Source organism: Pelodiscus sinensis, chromosome 4, assembly GCF_049634645.1.
Source record: "Pelodiscus sinensis isolate JC-2024 chromosome 4, ASM4963464v1, whole genome shotgun sequence".
NCBI classification, from domain to species: Eukaryota; Metazoa; Chordata; order Testudines; family Trionychidae; genus Pelodiscus; species Pelodiscus sinensis.
In genome coordinates, this window is record NC_134714.1 from 61,832,412 (window position 1) to 61,854,963 (window position 22,552).

Sequence of the window (22,552 nt, forward strand, 5' to 3'; positions counted from 1 at the left end):
CTTCTCCTCCTACTGTCCATTAGGGAAAATGGACGCCCTTTTCTCTTACACATGGTGTTCTCCACAAAATGTCAATAAAGTGCTAGACATGCTCTGTTGCTGCTTTCACTCTCCATGGCCCATAGGGCCCCCCAGGTCAGCATAAACCCATTATAACCTTTGGAGCCTGGCGACGTCTTACGCGGCTTTACTGCCGCCTTCCCCCTCTCTCTGCTTCCCCTTAGGCCCTTCGTACATTATATAAGTGTTTTTCTCTTTCTTTCTCTCTCTCTTCCCTACTCTATAGACCCCATTAGAAAGCCCAGCCACTCGGTTGCTCTTTCTTTGCCTGCTTCTGTATCTATTACCCGTTAGCCTCCATAGCCAACCCTTTCTTCCACTCCTCCCCCTACGACCTTTCCGGTCGTTAACCACCCCAGAGCTCCTTGATGTCCCTAATCCCTCCTCTACACCTTGCCTGCCCCTTAGGCAGCCTTGTTCCCTTTTCTCCCACCTCCCTCTCTGCTTCCCCGCAGGTCTTTGTGCAATTTACAGGTTGCCCCTATCTTTTTTGGTCTTTTCCCATTGTCTTTCTCTTTCTCCCCTCTGTCCCCTAGAGATGCTCCGTCGTGGCCACAGAGAAGTACGGCCTTCCCTCTTCCCCTCTTTTCCTATTGAGCTCCTCGTGCCCATTAGGCATAGTGGGCACCATTATTGGTCTATCCACAGCGCCTCTTAGGTGTTAGGAGTGCCCTGTCCCTGCTTTATCTCTCTGCTGCCCTAGCGCCCACCAGGGCCACTTAACCCCCTGGAATCCTCTTGTGCCCCTGGAGCCCCTGAGGCAGCCTTGGTGCCTTTTCCCCCTTGATCTCTCTCCTCCACCTCAGGATCTTGAGGCGTTGAGCATTTCATCTTCTCCGGCACCTAATGCCCAGCACATTGCTCGGCCTTTCTTTGCCACCCTCTGCCTCTGTTGCCTATTAGCCTGCATAGCCAGCACGTTTACCCCTTGACTCTTCTCTTCCCCTACGGCCTTTTAGGGCATTGACCTCGCCCGTGCTTCCTGTGTGTGAGGAGATTTAAGGATTCCTCTCAGCTTCCTGCGCTCTGCCACACCCTAGTGGCTACTGTGAAGAACAGCCTTCTTCTCTCTTCCCCTCTTTTCCTATTCTCCTCCTAGTGCCCATTAGGCAAAATGAAGGCCCTTTTGTCTTTGACATTGTGCTGTCCACAGTGCCACTTAGGTACTGGACATTGCCCGTCCCTGCTTTCGCTTTTTATAGCCCATGGCACCCCCAGAGCAGCAGAACACCCATTTTCACCCTCTTTGATTACGGCGGCCCCTTTGGCGGCGTTGCTGCCTTCTTTTCCCTCTCTCCCTCCTTTCCCTCACACTCCTTCTGCATTGCATAGCTGCCCCTCTCTACCTCTCCGCCACCACCTCTGGCCCCTGAGCTCTTTTTTTTAACCAGATTGGCCACTTCCTTTCCCTCTTCTCCCTCTGCTGGCCCTGTTCCCCGCTCTTCAGCATTGCCGCCCTGAGCTCCCCTTGGGCCTTCTGTCTCCTGTAATGGGCTTTACGCAGTATAGCTGCCCTTTCCCTTCCTCAGAGTCAACGGGCTGTAGGGGCCGCAGACTGAGAGGGGAAAAGGGTAGCTATAGTGCGCGACTCGCGGTACGGGAAAGAGAAGGCGCAGGAGGAGTTGCGGGGCAGCTCTGCTGCATAACGGGGATTAGAGGCAACAGAGGGTGATGAGGCCACAGGGGTGTCCATGTTCCCTAACGGCCACTACAAGCTGCGATATAGTCAGGGAGCCACGTTGCCCAAACCCTTTACCTGCTACAGGTGCCCCTATCTTTCCTTTTGTCTCTTCTCACTGTCTTTGTTTTCCTGTTCCGTCTCTCCTAGAGCCGCTCCCTAGTGGCCACTGAAGTAAAGCCTTCCCTCTTCCCTCTCTTCCTCTTGTGGTCCTCCTCCTGTCCTTCAGGCAAAGTAATCTCCGTTATTCGTCTGTCCACAGTACCCAGTATTTGGTAGAAATTCCACGTATCACCCCTTTCCTCCCACCTGTACACGTGGCTGCCCCTTAGGCACCAACCCACCTCCTTCTCTGCTCCCCTCACGCCTAGCTGTATTTTACAGGTGCCCCCCTGTCTTTCTGTCTGTCTCTTCTCACCGTCTTTCTTTTCTTGTTCTGTTTCTCCTAAAGCCGCACCCTAGTGGTCACTGTAGTAAAGCCTTCCGTCTTCCCCTCTCTTTCTAGTCTCGTCCTCCTCCTGTCCCTTAGGCAAAATAGGCTCCGTAATTGGTCTTTCCACAGTGCCCTGTATTTGGCAGAAACGCCATGTAACACCTCTCTTCTCCCTCCTGTACACTTGGTTGCCCCTCAGGCAGCAACCCACCTCCTTCTCTGCTTCCCCTCAGGCCTTTCTTTCTTTTCCTGTTCTCTGTCTCCACTTTAACCCTCTTTCACTCCGGCAACCCTTTGGATGGACTTGTTTCCTTCTTTTCCCCCTCTCCCTCCTTCCCCTCACGCCCTTTCTCAATTATGTAGGTGCCCCTCTCTACCTCTCCGCCACCACCTTTGGCCCCTGAGCACTTTTTTTTTAACCAGATTGGCCACTTCTTTCCCCTCCTCTCCCTCTGCTGGTCCTGTTCCCCGCTCTTCAGCATTGCCGCCCCGAGCTCCCCTTGGGCCTTCTGTCTCCTGTAATGGGATTTACGCAGTATAGCTGCCCTTTCCCTTCCTCAGAGTCAACGGGCTGTAGGGGCCGCAGACTGAGAGGGGAAAAGGGTAGCTATACTGCGCGACTCGTGGTATGGGAAAGAGAAGGCGCAGGAGGAGTTGCGGGGCAGCTCTGCTGCATAACGGGGATTAGAGGCAACAGAGGGTGGTGAGGCCACAGGGGTGTCCATGTTCCCTAACGGCCACTAGAAGCTGCGATATACTCAGGGAGCCACTCAGGGAGCCACGTTGCCCAAACCCTTAACCTGCTACATGTGCCCCTATCTTTCTTTTGGTCTTTCTGACTCTTCTCACTCTTTCTTTTACTGTTCTGTCTCTCCTAGAGCCGCTCCCTAGTAGCCACTGAAGTAAAGCCTTCCCTCTTCCCTATTGTGGTCCCCCTCCTGTCCTTTAGGCAAAGTAGTCTCCGTTATTCGTCTGTCCACAGTGCCCGGTATTTGGTAGAAATTCCACGTACCACCCCTTTCCTCCCATCTGTACACGTGGCTGCCCCTTAGTCAGCAAGCCATCTCCCTCTCTGCTTCCCCTCAGGCCTTTGTGTATTTTACAGGTGCCCCTGTCTGTCTTTCTGTCTTTGTCTTTGTTTTCCTTTACTCTGTCTCCGTTTTAACCCTCTTTGACTCGGGCGGCCCCTTTGGTGGCGTTGCTGCCTTCTTTTCCCTCTGTCCCTCTTTCCCCTCACGCCCTTTCTGTATTATCTAGCTGCCCCTCTCTACCTTTCCACCACCACCTCTGGCCCCTTAGCTCTTTTTTTTTTTTTAAACCAGATGGGCCACTTCCTTCCCCTCTTTTCTCTCTGCTGGCCCTGTTCCCCGCTCCTCAGCGTTGCCGCCCCGAGCTCCCCTTGGGCTTTCTGTCTCCTGTAATGGGCTTTACGCAGGATAGCTGCCCTTTCCCTTCCTCAGAGTCAACGGGCTGTAGGGGCCATTATCAGTGGGAAATAGGTCATTGGAGGGATGATAGGAGTTACTATAGAGAACTTTCTGGGTGTCTGGCTGATGAGTCTTGCCCACATGCTCAGGGTTTAGCTGATCGCCATATTTGGGGTCGGGAAGGAATTTTCCTCCAGGGTAGATTGGCAGAGACCCTGGAGGTTTTTCGCCTTCCTCTGTAGCATAGGGCACAGATCACAGCTGGAGGATTCTCTGCATGTTGGGGCCTTCAAAGTATTTGAAGGCTTCAATATCTGAGATATAGGTGAGAGGATTATTCTAAGAGGCGTAGGTGAGACTCTGTGGCCTGCACTGTGCAGGGGGTCAGACTAGATGATCATATCGGTCCCTTCTGACCTTAAAGTCTATGAGGCCGCAGACTGAGAGGGGAAAAGGGTAGCTACACTGCATGACGCCCGGTATGGGAAAGAGAAGGCGCAGGAGGAGTGGCGGGGCAGCTCTGCTGCATAACGGGGATTAGGGGCAACAAAGGGTGATGACGCCGCAGGGGTGTCCATGTTCCCTAACGGCCACTACAAGCTGCGATATAGTCAGGGAGCCAAGTTGCCCCAACCCTTTACCTGCTACAAGTGCCCCTGTCTTTCTTTTTGTCTTTCCTCACTATCTTTGTTTTCCTGTTCTGTCTCTCCTAGAGCCGCTCCCTAGTAGCCACTGAAGTAAAGCCTTCCCACTTCCCCTCTCTTCCTATTATTGTCTTCCTCCTGTCCTTTAGGCAAATTAGGCTCCGTTATTCGTCTGTCCGCAGTGCCCTGTATTTGGTAGGAACCCCATGTAACACCCCTTTTCTCCCTCTTGTAAACGTGGCTGCCCCTTTAGGCAGCAACCCACCTCCTTCTCTGCTTCCCCTCAGTCTCTTGTGTATTTTACAGGTGCCCCTGTCTTTCTGTCTGTCTCTTCTCACCGTCTTTCTTTTCTTGTTCTGTTTCTCCTAAAGCCGCACCCTAGTGGTCACTGTAGTAAAGCCTTCCGTCTTCCCCTCTCTTTCTGTTCTCGTCCTCCTCCTGTCCCTTAGGCAAAATAGGCTCCGTAATTGGTCTTTCCACAGTGCCCTGTATTTGGTAGAAACGCCATGTAACACCTCTCTTCTCCCTCCTGTACACTTGGCTGCCCCTCAGGCAGCAACCCACCTCCTTCTCTGCTTCCCCTCAGGCCTTTTCTTTCTTTTCCTGTTCTCTGTCTCCACTTTAACCCTCTTTCACTCCGGCGGCCCTTTGGATGGACTTGTTTCCTTCTTTTCCCCCTCTCCCTCCTTCCCCTCACGCCCTTTCTCAATTATGTAGGTGCCCCTCTCTACCTCTCCGCCACCACCTTTGGCCCCTGAGCTCTTTTTTTTTAACCAGATTGGCCACTTCCTTTTCCTCTTCTCCCTCTGCTGGCCCTGTTCCCTGTTCTTCAGCATTGCCGCCCCGAGCTCTCCTTGGGCCTTCTGTCTCCTGTAATGGGCTTTACGCAGTATAGCTGCCCTTTCCCTTCCTCAGAGTCAACGGGCTGTAGGGGCCGCAGACTGAGAGGGGAAAAGGGTAGCTATACTGCGCGACTTGCGGTATGGGAAAGAGAAGGCACAGGAGGAGTTGCGGGTCAGCTCTGCTGCATAACGGGGATTAGAGGCAACAGAGGGTGGTGAGGCCACAGGGGTGTCCATGTTCCCTAACGGCCACTAGAAGCTGCGATATACTCAGGGAGCCACGTTGCCCAAACCCTTAACCTGCTACAGGTGCCCCTATCTTTCTTTTGGTCTTTCTGACTCTTCTCACTCTTTCTTTTACTGTTCTGTCTCTCCTAGAGCCGCTCCCTAGTAGCCACTGAAGTAAAGCCTTCCCTCTTCCCTATTGTGGTCCCCCTCCTGTCCTTTAGGCAAAGTAGTCTCCGTTATTCGTCTGTCCACAGTGCCCGGTATTTGGTAGAAATTCCACGTACCACCCCTTTCCTCCCATCTGTACACGTGGCTGCCCCTTAGTCAGCAAGCCATCTCCCTCTCTGCTTCCCCTCAGGCCTTTGTGTATTTTACAGGTGCCCCTGTCTGTCTTTCTGTCTTTGTCTTTGTTTTCCTTTACTCTGTCTCCGTTTTAACCCTCTTTGACTCGGGCGGCCCCTTTGGTGGCGTTGCTGCCTTCTTTTCCCTCTGTCCCTCTTTCCCCTCACGCCCTTTCTGTATTATCTAGCTGCCCCTCTCTACCTTTCCGCCACCACCTCTGGCCCCTTAGCTCTTTTTTTTTTTTTTAAACCAGATGGGCCACTTCCTTCCCCTCTTTTCTCTCTGTTGGCCCTGTTCCCCGCTCCTCAGTGTTGCCGCCCCGAGCTCCCCTTGGGCTTTCTGTCTCCTGTAATGGGCTTTACGCAGGATAGCTGCCCTTTCCCTTCCTCAGAGTCAACGGGCTGTAGGGGCCGCAGACTGAGAGGGGAAAAGGGTAGCTATACTGCGCGACTCGCGGTATGGGAAAGAGAAGGCACAGGAGGAGTTGCGGGGCAGCTCTGCTGCATAACGGGGATTAGAGGCAACAGAGGGTGGTGAGGCCACAGGGGTGTCCATGTTCCCTAACGGCCACTAGAAGCTGCGATATACTCAGGGAGCCACGTTGCCCAAACCCTTAACCTGCTACAGGTGCCCCTATCTTTCTTTTGGTCTTTCTGACTCTTCTCACTCTTTCTTTTACTGTTCTGTCTCTCCTAGAGCCGCTCCCTAGTAGCCACTGAAGTAAAGCCTTCCCTCTTCCCTATTGTGGTCCCCCTCCTGTCCTTTAGGCAAAGTAGTCTCCGTTATTCGTCTGTCCACAGTGCCCGGTATTTGGTAGAAATTCCACGTACCACCCCTTTCCTCCCATCTGTACACGTGGCTGCCCCTTAGTCAGCAAGCCATCTCCCTCTCTGCTTCCCCTCAGGCCTTTGTGTATTTTACAGGTGCCCCTGTCTGTCTTTCTGTCTTTGTCTTTGTTTTCCTTTACTCTGTCTCCGTTTTAACCCTCTTTGACTCGGGCGGCCCCTTTGGTGGCGTTGCTGCCTTCTTTTCCCTCTGTCCCTCTTTCCCCTCACGCCCTTTCTGTATTATCTAGCTGCCCCTCTCTACCTTTCCACCACCACCTCTGGCCCCTTAGCTCTTTTTTTTTTTTTAAACCAGATGGGCCACTTCCTTCCCCTCTTTTCTCTCTGCTGGCCCTGTTCCCCGCTCCTCAGCGTTGCCGCCCCGAGCTCCCCTTGGGCTTTCTGTCTCCTGTAATGGGCTTTACGCAGGATAGCTGCCCTTTCCCTTCCTCAGAGTCAACGGGCTGTAGGGGCCATTATCAGTGGGAAATAGGTCATTGGAGGGATGATAGGAGTTACTATAGAGAACTTTCTGGGTGTCTGGCTGATGAGTCTTGCCCACATGCTCAGGGTTTAGCTGATCGCCATATTTGGGGTCGGGAAGGAATTTTCCTCCAGGGTAGATTGGCAGAGACCCTGGAGGTTTTTCGCCTTCCTCTGTAGCATAGGGCACAGATCACAGCTGGAGGATTCTCTGCATGTTGGGGCCTTCAAAGTATTTGAAGGCTTCAATATCTGAGATATAGGTGAGAGGATTATTCTAAGAGGCGTAGGTGAGACTCTGTGGCCTGCACTGTGCAGGGGGTCAGACTAGATGATCATATCGGTCCCTTCTGACCTTAAAGTCTATGAGGCCGCAGACTGAGAGGGGAAAAGGGTAGCTACACTGCATGACGCCCGGTATGGGAAAGAGAAGGCGCAGGAGGAGTGGCGGGGCAGCTCTGCTGCATAACGGGGATTAGGGGCAACAAAGGGTGATGACGCCGCAGGGGTGTCCATGTTCCCTAACGGCCACTACAAGCTGCGATATAGTCAGGGAGCCAAGTTGCCCCAACCCTTTACCTGCTACAAGTGCCCCTGTCTTTCTTTTTGTCTTTCCTCACTATCTTTGTTTTCCTGTTCTGTCTCTCCTAGAGCCGCTCCCTAGTAGCCACTGAAGTAAAGCCTTCCCACTTCCCCTCTCTTCCTATTATTGTCTTCCTCCTGTCCTTTAGGCAAATTAGGCTCCGTTATTCGTCTGTCCGCAGTGCCCTCTATTTGGTAGGAACCCCATGTAACACCCCTTTTCTCCCTCTTGTAAACGTGGCTGCCCCTTTAGGCAGCAACCCACCTCATTCTCTGCTTCCCCTCAGTCTCTTGTGTATTTTACAGGTGCCCCTGTCTTTATTTCTGTCTCTTCTCACTGTCTTTCTTTTCCTGTTCTGTTTCTCTTAAAGCCGCACCCTAGTGGTCACTATAGTAAAGCCTTCCGTCTTCCCCTCTCTTTCTATGCTCGTCCTCCTTCTGTCCTTTAGGCAAAATAGGCTCCGTAATTCGTCTTTCCACAGTGCCCTTTATTTGGTAGAAACGCCATGTAACACCTCTCTTCTCCCTCCTGTACACGTGGCTGCCCCTCAGGTAGCAACCCACCTCCTTCTCTGCTTCGTCTCAGGCCTTTCTTTCTTTTCCTGTTCTCTGTCTCCGCTTTAACCCTCTTTCACTCTGGCGCCCCTTTGGATGGAATTGTTGCCTTCTTTTCCCCCTCTCCCTCCTTCCCCTCACGCCCTTTCTGCATTATGTAGCTGCCCCTCTCTACCTCTCCGCCACCACCTCTGGCCCCTGAGCTATTTTTTTTAACCAGATTGGCCACTTCCTTCCCCTCTTCTCCCTCTGCTGGTCCTGTTCCCCGCTCTTCAGCATTGCCGCCTCGAGCTCCCCTTGGGTCTTCTGTCTCCTGTAATGGGCTTTACGCAGTATAGCTGCCCTTTCCCTTCCTCAGAGTCAACGGGCTGTAGGGGCCGCAGACTGAGAGGGGAAAAGGGTAGCTATACTGCGCGACTCGTGGTATGGGAAAGAGAAGGCGCAGGAGGAGTTGCGGGGCAGCTCTGCTGCATAACAGGGATTAGAGGCAACAGAGGGTGATGAGGCCACAGGGGTGTCCATGTTCCCTAACGGCCACTACAAGCTGCGATATAGTCAGGGAGCCACGTTGCCCAAACCCTTTACCTGCTACAGGTGCCCCTATCTTTCCTTTTGTCTCTTCTCACTGTCTTTGTTTTCCTGTTCCGTCTCTCCTAGAGCCGCTCCCTAGTGGCCACTGAAGTAAAGCCTTCCCTCTTCCCTCTCTTCCTCTTGTGGTCCTCCTCCTGTCCTTCAGGCAAAGTAATCTCCGTTATTCGTCTGTCCACAGTACCCAGTATTTGGTAGAAATTCCACGTATCACCCCTTTCCTCCCACCTGTACACGTGGCTGCCCCTTAGGCACCAACCCACCTCCTTCTCTGCTCCCCTCACGCCTAGCTGTATTTTACAGGTGCCCCCCTGTCTTTCTGTCTGTCTCTTCTCACCGTCTTTCTTTTCTTGTTCTGTTTCTCCTAAAGCCGCACCCTAGTGGTCACTGTAGTAAAGCCTTCCGTCTTCCCCTCTCTTTCTAGTCTCGTCCTCCTCCTGTCCCTTAGGCAAAATAGGCTCCGTAATTGGTCTTTCCACAGTGCCCTGTATTTGGCAGAAACGCCATGTAACACCTCTCTTCTCCCTCCTGTACACTTGGTTGCCCCTCAGGCAGCAACCCACCTCCTTCTCTGCTTCCCCTCAGGCCTTTCTTTCTTTTCCTGTTCTCTGTCTCCACTTTAACCCTCTTTCACTCCGGCAACCCTTTGGATGGACTTGTTTCCTTCTTTTCCCCCTCTCCCTCCTTCCCCTCACGCCCTTTCTCAATTATGTAGGTGCCCCTCTCTACCTCTCCGCCACCACCTTTGGCCCCTGAGCACTTTTTTTTTAACCAGATTGGCCACTTCTTTCCCCTCCTCTCCCTCTGCTGGTCCTGTTCCCCGCTCTTCAGCATTGCCGCCCCGAGCTCCCCTTGGGCCTTCTGTCTCCTGTAATGGGATTTACGCAGTATAGCTGCCCTTTCCCTTCCTCAGAGTCAACGGGCTGTAGGGGCCGCAGACTGAGAGGGGAAAAGGGTAGCTATACTGCGCGACTCGTGGTATGGGAAAGAGAAGGCGCAGGAGGAGTTGCGGGGCAGCTCTGCTGCATAACGGGGATTAGAGGCAACAGAGGGTGGTGAGGCCACAGGGGTGTCCATGTTCCCTAACGGCCACTAGAAGCTGCGATATACTCAGGGAGCCACTCAGGGAGCCACGTTGCCCAAACCCTTAACCTGCTACATGTGCCCCTATCTTTCTTTTGGTCTTTCTGACTCTTCTCACTCTTTCTTTTACTGTTCTGTCTCTCCTAGAGCCGCTCCCTAGTAGCCACTGAAGTAAAGCCTTCCCTCTTCCCTATTGTGGTCCCCCTCCTGTCCTTTAGGCAAAGTAGTCTCCGTTATTCGTCTGTCCACAGTGCCCGGTATTTGGTAGAAATTCCACGTACCACCCCTTTCCTCCCATCTGTACACGTGGCTGCCCCTTAGTCAGCAAGCCATCTCCCTCTCTGCTTCCCCTCAGGCCTTTGTGTATTTTACAGGTGCCCCTGTCTGTCTTTCTGTCTTTGTCTTTGTTTTCCTTTACTCTGTCTCCGTTTTAACCCTCTTTGACTCGGGCGGCCCCTTTGGTGGCGTTGCTGCCTTCTTTTCCCTCTGTCCCTCTTTCCCCTCACGCCCTTTCTGTATTATCTAGCTGCCCCTCTCTACCTTTCCACCACCACCTCTGGCCCCTTAGCTCTTTTTTTTTTTTTAAACCAGATGGGCCACTTCCTTCCCCTCTTTTCTCTCTGCTGGCCCTGTTCCCCGCTCCTCAGCGTTGCCGCCCCGAGCTCCCCTTGGGCTTTCTGTCTCCTGTAATGGGCTTTACGCAGGATAGCTGCCCTTTCCCTTCCTCAGAGTCAACGGGCTGTAGGGGCCATTATCAGTGGGAAATAGGTCATTGGAGGGATGATAGGAGTTACTATAGAGAACTTTCTGGGTGTCTGGCTGATGAGTCTTGCCCACATGCTCAGGGTTTAGCTGATCGCCATATTTGGGGTCGGGAAGGAATTTTCCTCCAGGGTAGATTGGCAGAGACCCTGGAGGTTTTTCGCCTTCCTCTGTAGCATAGGGCACAGATCACAGCTGGAGGATTCTCTGCATGTTGGGGCCTTCAAAGTATTTGAAGGCTTCAATATCTGAGATATAGGTGAGAGGATTATTCTAAGAGGCGTAGGTGAGACTCTGTGGCCTGCACTGTGCAGGGGGTCAGACTAGATGATCATATCGGTCCCTTCTGACCTTAAAGTCTATGAGGCCGCAGACTGAGAGGGGAAAAGGGTAGCTACACTGCATGACGCCCGGTATGGGAAAGAGAAGGCGCAGGAGGAGTGGCGGGGCAGCTCTGCTGCATAACGGGGATTAGGGGCAACAAAGGGTGATGACGCCGCAGGGGTGTCCATGTTCCCTAACGGCCACTACAAGCTGCGATATAGTCAGGGAGCCAAGTTGCCCCAACCCTTTACCTGCTACAAGTGCCCCTGTCTTTCTTTTTGTCTTTCCTCACTATCTTTGTTTTCCTGTTCTGTCTCTCCTAGAGCCGCTCCCTAGTAGCCACTGAAGTAAAGCCTTCCCACTTCCCCTCTCTTCCTATTATTGTCTTCCTCCTGTCCTTTAGGCAAATTAGGCTCCGTTATTCGTCTGTCCGCAGTGCCCTCTATTTGGTAGGAACCCCATGTAACACCTCTCTTCTCCCTCTTGTAAACGTGGCTGCCCCTTTAGGCAGCAACCCACCTCATTCTCTGCTTCCCCTCAGTCTCTTGTGTATTTTACAGGTGCCCCTGTCTTTATTTCTGTCTCTTCTCACTGTCTTTCTTTTCCTGTTCTGTTTCTCTTAAAGCCGCACCCTAGTGGTCACTATAGTAAAGCCTTCCGTCTTCCCCTCTCTTTCTATGCTCGTCCTCCTTCTGTCCTTTAGGCAAAATAGGCTCCGTAATTCGTCTTTCCACAGTGCCCTTTATTTGGTAGAAACGCCATGTAACACCTCTCTTCTCCCTCCTGTACACGTGGCTGCCCCTCAGGTAGCAACCCACCTCCTTCTCTGCTTCGTCTCAGGCCTTTCTTTCTTTTCCTGTTCTCTGTCTCCGCTTTAACCCTCTTTCACTCTGGCGCCCCTTTGGATGGAATTGTTGCCTTCTTTTCCCCCTCTCCCTCCTTCCCCTCACGCCCTTTCTGCATTATGTAGCTGCCCCTCTCTACCTCTCCGCCACCACCTCTGGCCCCTGAGCTATTTTTTTTAACCAGATTGGCCACTTCCTTCCCCTCTTCTCCCTCTGCTGGTCCTGTTCCCCGCTCTTCAGCATTGCCGCCTCGAGCTCCCCTTGGGTCTTCTGTCTCCTGTAATGGGCTTTACGCAGTATAGCTGCCCTTTCCCTTCCTCAGAGTCAACGGGCTGTAGGGGCCGCAGACTGAGAGGGGAAAAGGGTAGCTATACTGCGCGACTCGTGGTATGGGAAAGAGAAGGCGCAGGAGGAGTTGCGGGGCAGCTCTGCTGCATAACAGGGATTAGAGGCAACAGAGGGTGATGAGGCCACAGGGGTGTCCATGTTCCCTAACGGCCACTACAAGCTGCGATATAGTCAGGGAGCCACGTTGCCCAAACCCTTTACCTGCTACAGGTGCCCCTATCTTTCCTTTTGTCTCTTCTCACTGTCTTTGTTTTCCTGTTCCGTCTCTCCTAGAGCCGCTCCCTAGTGGCCACTGAAGTAAAGCCTTCCCTCTTCCCTCTCTTCCTCTTGTGGTCCTCCTCCTGTCCTTCAGGCAAAGTAATCTCCGTTATTCGTCTGTCCACAGTACCCAGTATTTGGTAGAAATTCCACGTATCACCCCTTTCCTCCCACCTGTACACGTGGCTGCCCCTTAGGCACCAACCCACCTCCTTCTCTGCTCCCCTCACGCCTAGCTGTATTTTACAGGTGCCCCCCTGTCTTTCTGTCTGTCTCTTCTCACCGTCTTTCTTTTCTTGTTCTGTTTCTCCTAAAGCCGCACCCTAGTGGTCACTGTAGTAAAGCCTTCCGTCTTCCCCTCTCTTTCTAGTCTCGTCCTCCTCCTGTCCCTTAGGCAAAATAGGCTCCGTAATTGGTCTTTCCACAGTGCCCTGTATTTGGCAGAAACGCCATGTAACACCTCTCTTCTCCCTCCTGTACACTTGGTTGCCCCTCAGGCAGCAACCCACCTCCTTCTCTGCTTCCCCTCAGGCCTTTCTTTCTTTTCCTGTTCTCTGTCTCCACTTTAACCCTCTTTCACTCCGGCAACCCTTTGGATGGACTTGTTTCCTTCTTTTCCCCCTCTCCCTCCTTCCCCTCACGCCCTTTCTCAATTATGTAGGTGCCCCTCTCTACCTCTCCGCCACCACCTTTGGCCCCTGAGCACTTTTTTTTTAACCAGATTGGCCACTTCTTTCCCCTCCTCTCCCTCTGCTGGTCCTGTTCCCCGCTCTTCAGCATTGCCGCCCCGAGCTCCCCTTGGGCCTTCTGTCTCCTGTAATGGGATTTACGCAGTATAGCTGCCCTTTCCCTTCCTCAGAGTCAACGGGCTGTAGGGGCCGCAGACTGAGAGGGGAAAAGGGTAGCTATACTGCGCGACTCGTGGTATGGGAAAGAGAAGGCGCAGGAGGAGTTGCGGGGCAGCTCTGCTGCATAACGGGGATTAGAGGCAACAGAGGGTGGTGAGGCCACAGGGGTGTCCATGTTCCCTAACGGCCACTAGAAGCTGCGATATACTCAGGGAGCCACTCAGGGAGCCACGTTGCCCAAACCCTTAACCTGCTACATGTGCCCCTATCTTTCTTTTGGTCTTTCTGACTCTTCTCACTCTTTCTTTTACTGTTCTGTCTCTCCTAGAGCCGCTCCCTAGTAGCCACTGAAGTAAAGCCTTCCCTCTTCCCTATTGTGGTCCCCCTCCTGTCCTTTAGGCAAAGTAGTCTCCGTTATTCGTCTGTCCACAGTGCCCGGTATTTGGTAGAAATTCCACGTACCACCCCTTTCCTCCCATCTGTACACGTGGCTGCCCCTTAGTCAGCAAGCCATCTCCCTCTCTGCTTCCCCTCAGGCCTTTGTGTATTTTACAGGTGCCCCTGTCTGTCTTTCTGTCTTTGTCTTTGTTTTCCTTTACTCTGTCTCCGTTTTAACCCTCTTTGACTCGGGCGGCCCCTTTGGTGGCGTTGCTGCCTTCTTTTCCCTCTGTCCCTCTTTCCCCTCACGCCCTTTCTGTATTATCTAGCTGCCCCTCTCTACCTTTCCACCACCACCTCTGGCCCCTTAGCTCTTTTTTTTTTTTTAAACCAGATGGGCCACTTCCTTCCCCTCTTTTCTCTCTGCTGGCCCTGTTCCCCGCTCCTCAGCGTTGCCGCCCCGAGCTCCCCTTGGGCTTTCTGTCTCCTGTAATGGGCTTTACGCAGGATAGCTGCCCTTTCCCTTCCTCAGAGTCAACGGGCTGTAGGGGCCATTATCAGTGGGAAATAGGTCATTGGAGGGATGATAGGAGTTACTATAGAGAACTTTCTGGGTGTCTGGCTGATGAGTCTTGCCCACATGCTCAGGGTTTAGCTGATCGCCATATTTGGGGTCGGGAAGGAATTTTCCTCCAGGGTAGATTGGCAGAGACCCTGGAGGTTTTTCGCCTTCCTCTGTAGCATAGGGCACAGATCACAGCTGGAGGATTCTCTGCATGTTGGGGCCTTCAAAGTATTTGAAGGCTTCAATATCTGAGATATAGGTGAGAGGATTATTCTAAGAGGCGTAGGTGAGACTCTGTGGCCTGCACTGTGCAGGGGGTCAGACTAGATGATCATATCGGTCCCTTCTGACCTTAAAGTCTATGAGGCCGCAGACTGAGAGGGGAAAAGGGTAGCTACACTGCATGACGCCCGGTATGGGAAAGAGAAGGCGCAGGAGGAGTGGCGGGGCAGCTCTGCTGCATAACGGGGATTAGGGGCAACAAAGGGTGATGACGCCGCAGGGGTGTCCATGTTCCCTAACGGCCACTACAAGCTGCGATATAGTCAGGGAGCCAAGTTGCCCCAACCCTTTACCTGCTACAAGTGCCCCTGTCTTTCTTTTTGTCTTTCCTCACTATCTTTGTTTTCCTGTTCTGTCTCTCCTAGAGCCGCTCCCTAGTAGCCACTGAAGTAAAGCCTTCCCACTTCCCCTCTCTTCCTATTATTGTCTTCCTCCTGTCCTTTAGGCAAATTAGGCTCCGTTATTCGTCTGTCCGCAGTGCCCTCTATTTGGTAGGAACCCCATGTAACACCTCTCTTCTCCCTCTTGTAAACGTGGCTGCCCCTTTAGGCAGCAACCCACCTCATTCTCTGCTTCCCCTCAGTCTCTTGTGTATTTTACAGGTGCCCCTGTCTTTATTTCTGTCTCTTCTCACTGTCTTTCTTTTCCTGTTCTGTTTCTCTTAAAGCCGCACCCTAGTGGTCACTATAGTAAAGCCTTCCGTCTTCCCCTCTCTTTCTATGCTCGTCCTCCTTCTGTCCTTTAGGCAAAATAGGCTCCGTAATTCGTCTTTCCACAGTGCCCTTTATTTGGTAGAAACGCCATGTAACACCTCTCTTCTCCCTCCTGTACACGTGGCTGCCCCTCAGGTAGCAACCCACCTCCTTCTCTGCTTCGTCTCAGGCCTTTCTTTCTTTTCCTGTTCTCTGTCTCCGCTTTAACCCTCTTTCACTCTGGCGCCCCTTTGGATGGAATTGTTGCCTTCTTTTCCCCCTCTCCCTCCTTCCCCTCACGCCCTTTCTGCATTATGTAGCTGCCCCTCTCTACCTCTCCGCCACCACCTCTGGCCCCTGAGCTATTTTTTTTAACCAGATTGGCCACTTCCTTCCCCTCTTCTCCCTCTGCTGGTCCTGTTCCCCGCTCTTCAGCATTGCCGCCTCGAGCTCCCCTTGGGTCTTCTGTCTCCTGTAATGGGCTTTACGCAGTATAGCTGCCCTTTCCCTTCCTCAGAGTCAACGGGCTGTAGGGGCCGCAGACTGAGAGGGGAAAAGGGTAGCTATACTGCGCGACTCGTGGTATGGGAAAGAGAAGGCGCAGGAGGAGTTGCGGGGCAGCTCTGCTGCATAACAGGGATTAGAGGCAACAGAGGGTGATGAGGCCACAGGGGTGTCCATGTTCCCTAACGGCCACTACAAGCTGCGATATAGTCAGGGAGCCACGTTGCCCAAACCCTTTACCTGCTACAGGTGCCCCTATCTTTCCTTTTGTCTCTTCTCACTGTCTTTGTTTTCCTGTTCCGTCTCTCCTAGAGCCGCTCCCTAGTGGCCACTGAAGTAAAGCCTTCCCTCTTCCCTCTCTTCCTCTTGTGGTCCTCCTCCTGTCCTTCAGGCAAAGTAATCTCCGTTATTCGTCTGTCCACAGTACCCAGTATTTGGTAGAAATTCCACGTATCACCCCTTTCCTCCCACCTGTACACGTGGCTGCCCCTTAGGCACCAACCCACCTCCTTCTCTGCTCCCCTCACGCCTAGCTGTATTTTACAGGTGCCCCCCTGTCTTTCTGTCTGTCTCTTCTCACCGTCTTTCTTTTCTTGTTCTGTTTCTCCTAAAGCCGCACCCTAGTGGTCACTGTAGTAAAGCCTTCCGTCTTCCCCTCTCTTTCTAGTCTCGTCCTCCTCCTGTCCCTTAGGCAAAATAGGCTCCGTAATTGGTCTTTCCACAGTGCCCTGTATTTGGCAGAAACGCCATGTAACACCTCTCTTCTCCCTCCTGTACACTTGGTTGCCCCTCAGGCAGCAACCCACCTCCTTCTCTGCTTCCCCTCAGGCCTTTCTTTCTTTTCCTGTTCTCTGTCTCCACTTTAACCCTCTTTCACTCCGGCAACCCTTTGGATGGACTTGTTTCCTTCTTTTCCCCCTCTCCCTCCTTCCCCTCACGCCCTTTCTCAATTATGTAGGTGCCCCTCTCTACCTCTCCGCCACCACCTTTGGCCCCTGAGCACTTTTTTTTTAACCAGATTGGCCACTTCTTTCCCCTCCTCTCCCTCTGCTGGTCCTGTTCCCCGCTCTTCAGCATTGCCGCCCCGAGCTCCCCTTGGGCCTTCTGTCTCCTGTAATGGGATTTACGCAGTATAGCTGCCCTTTCCCTTCCTCAGAGTCAACGGGCTGTAGGGGCCGCAGACTGAGAGGGGAAAAGGGTAGCTATACTGCGCGACTCGTGGTATGGGAAAGAGAAGGCGCAGGAGGAGTTGCGGGGCAGCTCTGCTGCATAACGGGGATTAGAGGCAACAGAGGGTGGTGAGGCCACAGGGGTGTCCATGTTCCCTAACGGCCACTAGAAGCTGCGATATACTCAGGGAGCCACTCAGGGAGCCACGTTGCCCAAACCCTTAACCTGCTACATGTGCCCCTATCTTTCTTTTGGTCTTTCTGACTCTTCTCACTCTTTCTTTTACTGTTCTGTCTCTCCTAGAGCCGCTCCCTAGTAGCCACTGAAGTAAAGCCTTCCCTCTTCCCTATTGTGGTCCCCCTCCTGTCCTTTAGGCAAAGTAGTCTCCGTTATTCGTCTGTCCACAGTGCCCGGTATTTGGTAGAAATTCCACGTACCACCCCTTTCCTCCCATCTGTACACGTGGCTGCCCCTTAGTCAGCAAGCCATCTCCCTCTCTGCTTCCCCTCAGGCCTTTGTGTATTTTACAGGTGCCCCTGTCTGTCTTTCTGTCTTTGTCTTTGTTTTCCTTTACTCTGTCTCCGTTTTAACCCTCTTTGACTCGGGCGGCCCCTTTGGTGGCGTTGCTGCCTTCTTTTCCCTCTGTCCCTCTTTCCCCTCACGCCCTTTCTGTATTATCTAGCTGCCCCTCTCTACCTTTCCACCACCACCTCTGGCCCCTTAGCTCTTTTTTTTTTTTTAAACCAGATGGGCCACTTCCTTCCCCTCTTTTCTCTCTGCTGGCCCTGTTCCCCGCTCCTCAGCGTTGCCGCCCCGAGCTCCCCTTGGGCTTTCTGTCTCCTGTAATGGGCTTTACGCAGGATAGCTGCCCTTTCCCTTCCTCAGAGTCAACGGGCTGTAGGGGCCATTATCAGTGGGAAATAGGTCATTGGAGGGATGATAGGAGTTACTATAGAGAACTTTCTGGGTGTCTGGCTGATGAGTCTTGCCCACATGCTCAGGGTTTAGCTGATCGCCATATTTGGGGTCGGGAAGGAATTTTCCTCCAGGGTAGATTGGCAGAGACCCTGGAGGTTTTTCGCCTTCCTCTGTAGCATAGGGCACAGATCACAGCTGGAGGATTCTCTGCATGTTGGGGCCTTCAAAGTATTTGAAGGCTTCAATATCTGAGATATAGGTGAGAGGATTATTCTAAGAGGCGTAGGTGAGACTCTGTGGCCTGCACTGTGCAGGGGGTCAGACTAGATGATCATATCGGTCCCTTCTGACCTTAAAGTCTATGAGGCCGCAGACTGAGAGGGGAAAAGGGTAGCTACACTGCATGACGCCCGGTATGGGAAAGAGAAGGCGCAGGAGGAGTGGCGGGGCAGCTCTGCTGCATAACGGGGATTAGGGGCAACAAAGGGTGATGACGCCGCAGGGGTGTCCATGTTCCCTAACGGCCACTACAAGCTGCGATATAGTCAGGGAGCCAAGTTGCCCCAACCCTTTACCTGCTACAAGTGCCCCTGTCTTTCTTTTTGTCTTTCCTCACTATCTTTGTTTTCCTGTTCTGTCTCTCCTAGAGCCGCTCCCTAGTAGCCACTGAAGTAAAGCCTTCCCACTTCCCCTCTCTTCCTATTATTGTCTTCCTCCTGTCCTTTAGGCAAATTAGGCTCCGTTATTCGTCTGTCCGCAGTGCCCTGTATTTGGTAGGAACCCCATGTAACACCCCTTTTCTCCCTCTTGTAAACGTGGCTGCCCCTTTAGGCAGCAACCCACCTCATTCTCTGCTTCCCCTCAGTCTCTTGTGTATTTTACAGGTGCCCCTGTCTTTATTTCTGTCTCTTCTCACTGTCTTTCTTTTCCTGTTCTGTTTCTCTTAAAGCCGCACCCTAGTGGTCACTATAGTAAAGCCTTCCGTCTTCCCCTCTCTTTCTATGCTCGTCCTCCTTCTGTCCTTTAGGCAAAATAGGCTCCGTAATTCGTCTTTCCACAGTGCCCTTTATTTGGTAGAAACGCCATGTAACACCTCTCTTCTCCCTCCTGTACACGTGGCTGCCCCTCAGGTAGCAACCCACCTCCTTCTCTGCTTCGTCTCAGGCCTTTCTTTCTTTTCCTGTTCTCTGTCTCCGCTTTAACCCTCTTTCACTCTGGCGCCCCTTTGGATGGAATTGTTGCCTTCTTTTCCCCCTCTCCCTCCTTCCCCTCACGCCCTTTCTGCATTATGTAGCTGCCCCTCTCTACCTCTCCGCCACCACCTCTGGCCCCTGAGCTATTTTTTTTAACCAGATTGGCCACTTCCTTCCCCTCTTCTCCCTCTGCTGGTCCTGTTCCCCGCTCTTCAGCATTGCCGCCTCGAGCTCCCCTTGGGTCTTCTGTCTCCTGTAATGGGCTTTACGCAGTATAGCTGCCCTTTCCCTTCCTCAGAGTCAACGGGCTGTAGGGGCCGCAGACTGAGAGGGGAAAAGGGTAGCTATACTGCGCGACTCGTGGTATGGGAAAGAGAAGGCGCAGGAGGAGTTGCGGGGCAGCTCTGCTGCATAACAGGGATTAGAGGCAACAGAGGGTGATGAGGCCACAGGGGTGTCCATGTTCCCTAACGGCCACTACAAGCTGCGATATAGTCAGGGAGCCACGTTGCCCAAACCCTTTACCTGCTACAGGTGCCCCTATCTTTCCTTTTGTCTCTTCTCACTGTCTTTGTTTTCCTGTTCCGTCTCTCCTAGAGCCGCTCCCTAGTGGCCACTGAAGTAAAGCCTTCCCTCTTCCCTCTCTTCCTCTTGTGGTCCTCCTCCTGTCCTTCAGGCAAAGTAATCTCCGTTATTCGTCTGTCCACAGTACCCAGTATTTGGTAGAAATTCCACGTATCACCCCTTTCCTCCCACCTGTACACGTGGCTGCCCCTTAGGCACCAACCCACCTCCTTCTCTGCTCCCCTCACGCCTAGCTGTATTTTACAGGTGCCCCCCTGTCTTTCTGTCTGTCTCTTCTCACCGTCTTTCTTTTCTTGTTCTGTTTCTCCTAAAGCCGCACCCTAGTGGTCACTGTAGTAAAGCCTTCCGTCTTCCCCTCTCTTTCTAGTCTCGTCCTCCTCCTGTCCCTTAGGCAAAATAGGCTCCGTAATTGGTCTTTCCACAGTGCCCTGTATTTGGCAGAAACGCCATGTAACACCTCTCTTCTCCCTCCTGTACACTTGGTTGCCCCTCAGGCAGCAACCCACCTCCTTCTCTGCTTCCCCTCAGGCCTTTCTTTCTTTTCCTGTTCTCTGTCTCCACTTTAACCCTCTTTCACTCCGGCAACCCTTTGGATGGACTTGTTTCCTTCTTTTCCCCCTCTCCCTCCTTCCCCTCACGCCCTTTCTCAATTATGTAGGTGCCCCTCTCTACCTCTCCGCCACCACCTTTGGCCCCTGAGCACTTTTTTTTTAACCAGATTGGCCACTTCTTTCCCCTCCTCTCCCTCTGCTGGTCCTGTTCCCCGCTCTTCAGCATTGCCGCCCCGAGCTCCCCTTGGGCCTTCTGTCTCCTGTAATGGGATTTACGCAGTATAGCTGCCCTTTCCCTTCCTCAGAGTCAACGGGCTGTAGGGGCCGCAGACTGAGAGGGGAAAAGGGTAGCTATACTGCGCGACTCGTGGTATGGGAAAGAGAAGGCGCAGGAGGAGTTGCGGGGCAGCTCTGCTGCATAACGGGGATTAGAGGCAACAGAGGGTGGTGAGGCCACAGGGGTGTCCATGTTCCCTAACGGCCACTAGAAGCTGCGATATACTCAGGGAGCCACTCAGGGAGCCACGTTGCCCAAACCCTTAACCTGCTACAGGTGCCCCTATCTTTCTTTTGGTCTTTCTGACTCTTCTCACTCTTTCTTTTACTGTTCTGTCTCTCCTAGAGCCGCTCCCTAGTAGCCACTGAAGTAAAGCCTTCCCTCTTCCCTATTGTGGTCCCCCTCCTGTCCTTTAGGCAAAGTAGTCTCCGTTATTCGTCTGTCCACAGTGCCCGGTATTTGGTAGAAATTCCACGTACCACCCCTTTCCTCCCATCTGTACACGTGGCTGCCCCTTAGTCAGCAAGCCATCTCCCTCTCTGCTTCCCCTCAGGCCTTTGTGTATTTTACAGGTGCCCCTGTCTGTCTTTCTGTCTTTGTCTTTGTTTTCCTTTACTCTGTCTCCGTTTTAACCCTCTTTGACTCGGGCGGCCCCTTTGGTGGCGTTGCTGCCTTCTTTTCCCTCTGTCCCTCTTTCCCCTCACGCCCTTTCTGTATTATCTAGCTGCCCCTCTCTACCTTTCCACCACCACCTCTGGCCCCTTAGCTCTTTTTTTTTTTTTAAACCAGATGGGCCACTTCCTTCCCCTCTTTTCTCTCTGCTGGCCCTGTTCCCCGCTCCTCAGCGTTGCCGCCCCGAGCTCCCCTTGGGCTTTCTGTCTCCTGTAATGGGCTTTACGCAGGATAGCTGCCCTTTCCCTTCCTCAGAGTCAACGGGCTGTAGGGGCCATTATCAGTGGGAAATAGGTCATTGGAGGGATGATAGGAGTTACTATAGAGAACTTTCTGGGTGTCTGGCTGATGAGTCTTGCCCACATGCTCAGGGTTTAGCTGATCGCCATATTTGGGGTCGGGAAGGAATTTTCCTCCAGGGTAGATTGGCAGAGACCCTGGAGGTTTTTCGCCTTCCTCTGTAGCATAGGGCACAGATCACAGCTGGAGGATTCTCTGCATGTTGGGGCCTTCAAAGTATTTGAAGGCTTCAATATCTGAGATATAGGTGAGAGGATTATTCTAAGAGGCGTAGGTGAGACTCTGTGGCCTGCACTGTGCAGGGGGTCAGACTAGATGATCATATCGGTCCCTTCTGACCTTAAAGTCTATGAGGCCGCAGACTGAGAGGGGAAAAGGGTAGCTACACTGCATGACGCCCGGTATGGGAAAGAGAAGGCGCAGGAGGAGTGGCGGGGCAGCTCTGCTGCATAACGGGGATTAGGGGCAACAAAGGGTGATGACGCCGCAGGGGTGTCCATGTTCCCTAACGGCCACTACAAGCTGCGATATAGTCAGGGAGCCAAGTTGCCCCAACCCTTTACCTGCTACAAGTGCCCCTGTCTTTCTTTTTGTCTTTCCTCACTATCTTTGTTTTCCTGTTCTGTCTCTCCTAGAGCCGCTCCCTAGTAGCCACTGAAGTAAAGCCTTCCCACTTCCCCTCTCTTCCTATTATTGTCTTCCTCCTGTCCTTTAGGCAAATTAGGCTCCGTTATTCGTCTGTCCGCAGTGCCCTCTATTTGGTAGGAACCCCATGTAACACCTCTCTTCTCCCTCTTGTAAACGTGGCTGCCCCTTTAGGCAGCAACCCACCTCATTCTCTGCTTCCCCTCAGTCTCTTGTGTATTTTACAGGTGCCCCTGTCTTTATTTCTGTCTCTTCTCACTGTCTTTCTTTTCCTGTTCTGTTTCTCTTAAAGCCGCACCCTAGTGGTCACTATAGTAAAGCCTTCCGTCTTCCCCTCTCTTTCTATGCTCGTCCTCCTTCTGTCCTTTAGGCAAAATAGGCTCCGTAATTCGTCTTTCCACAGTGCCCTTTATTTGGTAGAAACGCCATGTAACACCTCTCTTCTCCCTCCTGTACACGTGGCTGCCCCTCAGGCAGCAACCCACCTCCTTCTCTGCTTCGTCTCAGGCCTTTCTTTCTTTTCCTGTTCTCTGTCTCCGCTTTAACCCTCTTTCACTCTGGCGCCCCTTTGGATGGAATTGTTGCCTTCTTTTCCCCCTCTCCCTCCTTCCCCTCACGCCCTTTCTGCATTATGTAGCTGCCCCTCTCTACCTCTCCGCCACCACC

The 22,552-nt window shown here is 52.8% G+C and overlaps 1 long non-coding RNA gene across 1 annotated transcript in view; it reads left to right on the top strand.

The window, feature by feature from the left end:
• The window catches only part of LOC112546697 (uncharacterized), a 43,507-nt gene that overhangs the window by 929 nt on the left and 20,026 nt on the right, over nucleotides 1-22,552 (top strand). The gene's annotated exons all lie outside the window — the stretch shown is intronic.